The sequence below is a fragment of the Chelonoidis abingdonii genome, chromosome 4 (genome assembly GCF_003597395.2).
Source record: "Chelonoidis abingdonii isolate Lonesome George chromosome 4, CheloAbing_2.0, whole genome shotgun sequence".
Lineage (NCBI taxonomy): Eukaryota > Metazoa > Chordata > Testudines > Testudinidae > Chelonoidis > Chelonoidis abingdonii.
Window position 1 is genome coordinate 99,638,286 of NC_133772.1, and position 5,087 is coordinate 99,643,372.

At 43.3% G+C, this 5,087-nt stretch overlaps 1 long non-coding RNA gene across 1 annotated transcript; it reads right to left on the bottom strand.

The window, feature by feature from the left end:
• Positions 1–2,450: 2,450 nt before the first annotated feature.
• Positions 2,451–2,968, bottom strand: LOC142046776 (uncharacterized). The gene is made up of 2 exons (XR_012655809.1): positions 2,795–2,968; positions 2,451–2,665 (listed from the first exon to the last, which is right to left on the bottom strand). It is a non-coding gene; the product is annotated as an uncharacterized LOC142046776 (long non-coding RNA).
• Positions 2,969–5,087: the final 2,119 nt, after the last annotated feature.

Here is a 5,087-nt window from a genome sequence, read left to right on the forward strand (position 1 = left end):
GTTCAGATTTGGTGCACTCTTCAGACCCGCAGTGAACAAAAGCCATATTGATTAAAATATGTCTCTTTTACCAGGCAGCGCGTGTCTCCTCTTTTGACCAGGCTGCTTCTTGGACTTTCGTTTATGGCCGGCCCTGCGTGTCAAAGCCCTTCTTTTAAAAGGTTTCAGGAGACCTGTGCATCACGGGTATGACGTATTTCTCTTTCTTTTCCTCCTTTTAATGTACATCAGCCCCGATCCTTCCTGTGAAGCTGTATTCCCCACCTTCTCCAGAACAGCACGGGAGACGTGACTTACCACGTCTTTAGCTATGTTTTGAGCGGTGGTTTTTACGTGGGGCTTAATAATCTCTAGCCCTCTTCTCAAAAGTGGTACAGCTTTTTGAAAGAGGCTACGAAATATTCCACCCACACCAGCCCCGTACATCACGCGGGTCCCATGATATCAAGGAAGGGCATATCCAGCCTGGGCTTTGTAATAGTTCCTGTAGATGGTGGGGTCGCCATAATTTTTTAGGATCGCAATAATAGTGTTTTGCTTTTTAGAAACCTTGCTCTCTCCGCGGTGGCAAATGCAGCTTGACGATCACCTTGCCAAAGCGAAATGAGACATGTCTGTTCTGATCTGTCTTTATTTCAATGGTAATGGTGTCGATGTGGTGTTTACGCTGCGTCCCTGTCATTGTTCCTTCCTTGGACAGGGATGCAGAGTAACAGGGGAACAGAAAAGTCCCCCACAAACTGGTGTTCTACAATATCCATGTACAGATACAGGGAGTTAAAACTCCCTGTAATGTCTGCCGAGAAGGGAAATTTTTGGACTTTGTGTTTGGGGCCCAAACCCAGAATGTTAGTTAGCTCCCCGCCAGTAGAAAACTCATAGATAAAATTGGTAGATTTAAATCTCACTTTTCTACCTACAGGGTCGTAGTTCATGACCACCTCAGGTGGGCCTTGGTGACGAGCCACAGTGTTGTTCATATGCTCCAGTAATTCGGGTATGGTCGAGTAATAACCTCGTCGTAGGATGAAATTCCACGTCGTATCTCCAAAGGTGATTTCAAAAGGGGTGTCTTCATTGATAGTATTCCAGCTGTGCGGGTATTGTATTTCCACTAACCCCACCTCCCAGGCACCTGGGAGATCCAAGGGCTTAATTAGCCATATTGTAAAGTTCGAGATGGTGTTTTGGGGAAAAACTGCAGAGCTGGCATTGCTGGGCAAAGTGATGTAAAACCCGCCATCTCTCATTATTATTTTTTCTTCTCTCTATCTTTGCAGGAGGAATTTTTTTTTCTTTTTGGTTTGTGTCTAAATGTCACAGAGTTGAGAAGCTTCCATCAGCTGTTAAACTTATCAGGCCAACCCAACTATTTCACCAGTAGCTGTTTTTTTCTCCCTTTTCCTTTCTCCGCTAGAATTTTTTCAATCCTGTAAATCCTGTCTCATTTGGGGTTTACTTTTTGTAATTCTTCAGGGTAAAACGATCCAGTAACTGCCTCACCCTCGTAATCTTTTAATTGGTATACAGGTCTTTGGCCCCTGGTTAAGGCTTCATCCACTATGAATATCTCATGGGTAAACATCTGTTCATAACCTTTTTCAAAAGCGCCTTTGGTTTTAGATAGTCTCACATGGTCACCTTTTCTAAAAGGGGAAACAACCTGTTTTATTTTAAAACCATCTCTGTAAACCGTTTTCCACACCTTCAGAGAATTTGAAGGGTTAAGATCAATGGGTCTGGTATGTATAGTTCTGTGAAAGCTCTGGTTATAACTCTTTATAAAGTCAGGTAAGACATCAATGTAGCGAAAGGTGTTATGGGCTGTAAAATATCTCCACATCCTAGTTTTTAAAGTTCTGTTAAATCGTTCCACAACCCCTGCTTTGACTTCATTATTAGTAACAAAATGGTGAACCCCATGCCACTTTAACAATCCACTTAAAGGTTTGTTTAAAAATCTTTCCCCTGATCGGTTTGTAATTTTTGAGGCACGCAGCCTTCCCTGAAAATAGCTTTAAAGGCCTTGGATATCTCACCACTTGTCTTGTCTTTTAGACATAAGGCCCAGGCATATTTGGATAAAATGCCTATCACTGTTAAGATGTACTTACAGCCGCTGTTGTGTTTGGAGAACCGGTGCATATCCACCAAATCTGCCTGCCACTGTGCACCCACATCTGAAACAATAGTCTTGTTTCTTTTAAAATGTATTCAAACTGGTTTGTGTAAAGTGTAAGCATCCTGGTCTGAAAGCCAAGCTGTTATCTGTCTTCTATTTAAAGTTTTACTATGCTTTCTGGCCGCTTGAAAAAGAGGGTTCACTCTGCCAAAGCTCCCAGCTTCCCTGGGATTGTAATATATTTTCTTTAACAGAGCCATCGGTGTAGACATGACTGTTACTGGTACCGTACTTTACTACCACAAGTATGAAAGGGGACACGCTCATATTGACACATTTAAATACATTTTATTAATTGCCTGATTTAACATGATCTTTTACAGCCTCCTGTAAAATGGACACCATAACCCCTACCATAAGGGAGTCTGAGCTGTTTCATTCTTCCATTTTGTCATTTTTGGCTTGATATCTGTCTCTCAAACATGAGCAAAAACAGCTGATGCGCAAGTTCTTAAAGGCCTCTAGAAAGGCATCGTTGAGCTGCTGAAAGATTTTCAGAAAAAGAAACAGTGTAAGTACCCCAGCTGCTTGTTTTTAGTTTACACAAACCCCCGGTTCCTAGCCTCATTACCCACCCCCTCCTCTACCACCGTTTCTTAATCATTCATTTACCTGAGCACCATCTTTTCCATTTGCCTTGTCCACCGGTGACTCTCCCAAGCGGCGATCTGAGGGGGTGGACAAAGAGAGGCCATCAGGCTCCTCAGGGTGCTTCATGAGGGTTTCGTGGTCGGTTTCCGACATATCCATCAACGGGTGGACCAAAGGGCTCCCCTTGGTCATTCCCTCCTCAGAACTGTCGCTGGTGTAGTGCCTGCGCCACATAAGTATGGTGCTCAGGTCTAAAACAAAGTCTGAAGTTCTGACGGGGGTGGTAAAGGAGTCCATGGTTCCTCTCAGCAGCCTTTCCACGCTTCCTAAAATACATGTCCTTGGTAAGAAATGACCTGCTCTGTCCGGCACTGGGACTTATGGGGTATTGGTGCTGCACTCGGGTTGGCGGAGGGCCTTGGGAGGAGTTCTTAGAGGGGTCACCCCAATTGGTCAAAATTTCCTCTTGGGGTGGTCCTTTTGGGATGAAACCCCTCCTGATTGGTAGAGGGTAGTGGGAGGAGTTCTTAGAGGGGTCATATGACCCACTTCTAGACAGGTCACCTGCCCCAGAAGTCACCCTAATTGGTCAAAACCCCCTCTTGAGGTGGTCCTTTCGGGATGAAACCCCTCATGATTGGTAGAGGGTGGTGGGAAGAGTTCTTAGAGGGGTCACATGACCCGCTTTGCTTCCGGTCATGCGGCCATCTTGACCCCGGCAGTAATACCTCCATAGGATGGGACTTCTGGTGACAGGTGGGAGGGACTATAGGGGTCAAGGGGTGGGGTTAGGGTTTGATTGATGGTAGGGCCCTTATACTACTTGCCCCAGTGTCTATATTGTATATCATATTAATGCCATTTGTGCACATTTTAATTAGCCAGTCTTTTGAGTTTTCAGCCTCCTCCATTACTGTGCTTTAGAACACCTCTTCTTCATCTGAGGAATTCATTTTTTCACTTAATACTTGCAGTTTTGTGCTTTCTCTGACCACGTTAGCATAATGGGCTTATTATAGTTTCAACACATTTACCTGAATGCTGAGCATTTCCTGTACTTATACTGTTGCCATATCACTGACATTGTTTCTAGCTCTCTGTTTTTATGTCCTTGGACAATTTAATGTATGTGAACTTTTCTCTTGCTGATTTAGCTATAGTGCTCAGAGTGATGTACTCAGTGGCTTTTTCTCGGCTTTTTATTTATGTTTGTTTGTTCCAGTGTTTGGCATATACCTATTGCCCTTTCTAAAGCCAGATCCATCCACCTTAGCAAACATTCACATACCTTTTTATTGTTACATCCCAGGACAAACTGGTCGTTAATGACAGAGTCTTTTAACATTCCATAATCACAGGACTGATATTTTAGTTTTAAGTCTGTGACAAACTCTGATTTTCCCTTCATTCTTTGTTCTCATCCTGAATACATGGCTCTCAAAAGTAATATTTTTTTCTTGGGACATAATGATCCTCAAATACTCATTATTACTGCAAAGCTTTCTTCTCTCTCTCTCTCTCTCTTTCTCCCCCAACCCACATACCATCTCCATGTAATTCATTGACTATTACTAGCACTCCATGCCTGTCACTGTTAACAGCAGAGCAATCCTTTGCTCATCCTCCTGTTTATTTACCCCTGTGGCTTTCATACACATCTCAAACTGCTGTATGAACTATTTCCAGACACCGTCAGCATTTCCACTGTATCCCAGAGCTGTGGGGGGAGTTATATGCAGTTGAATGGGTTCTGTAGCAGCCATTTCAATGTTACTTCTCACTAGTTATGCCAGCACACTGTGTCCCCTATGTAACCAGCACCATGAAGTATCTCTCTGATCAGCAGACTGGTGTCAAGGTAAATCCTTTGTTATGAGTAGGCTCCATGTCCAGCAATGTGGTAACAGATTCTCTAGTGCTCTGTGTAGCTGCAGCCTGCAACTGGCCTGTCCAGGGTCATCTTTGTTTCTGTCCCCAGTAGGAAGTGCATCATGGGAAACAAAAGATTGCATCTAGCATATACAGGAAATGTGGCATAGCTACACTTCCTGAAGGACTTACTCTGTAGCACTTTCTCTTCTCTGATTTGTATAAATAAAGTCTTCGTACTTGCTTAACCGTCAACTGCAGGTCGGGTAGACAATTGTTTATCATTCCTGTAGTAAACAGGTAACTGCAAGCTGGAAAGAGTCTACATTATTTATAAATCAGCACATCAATCTACTTTCAGTATATGCAGTAAAAGCCTCTCAGGCTACACTGTGTATGGTTATGTACTAACAATGATGGATAGCTGCCATGATCATAAGTCTGT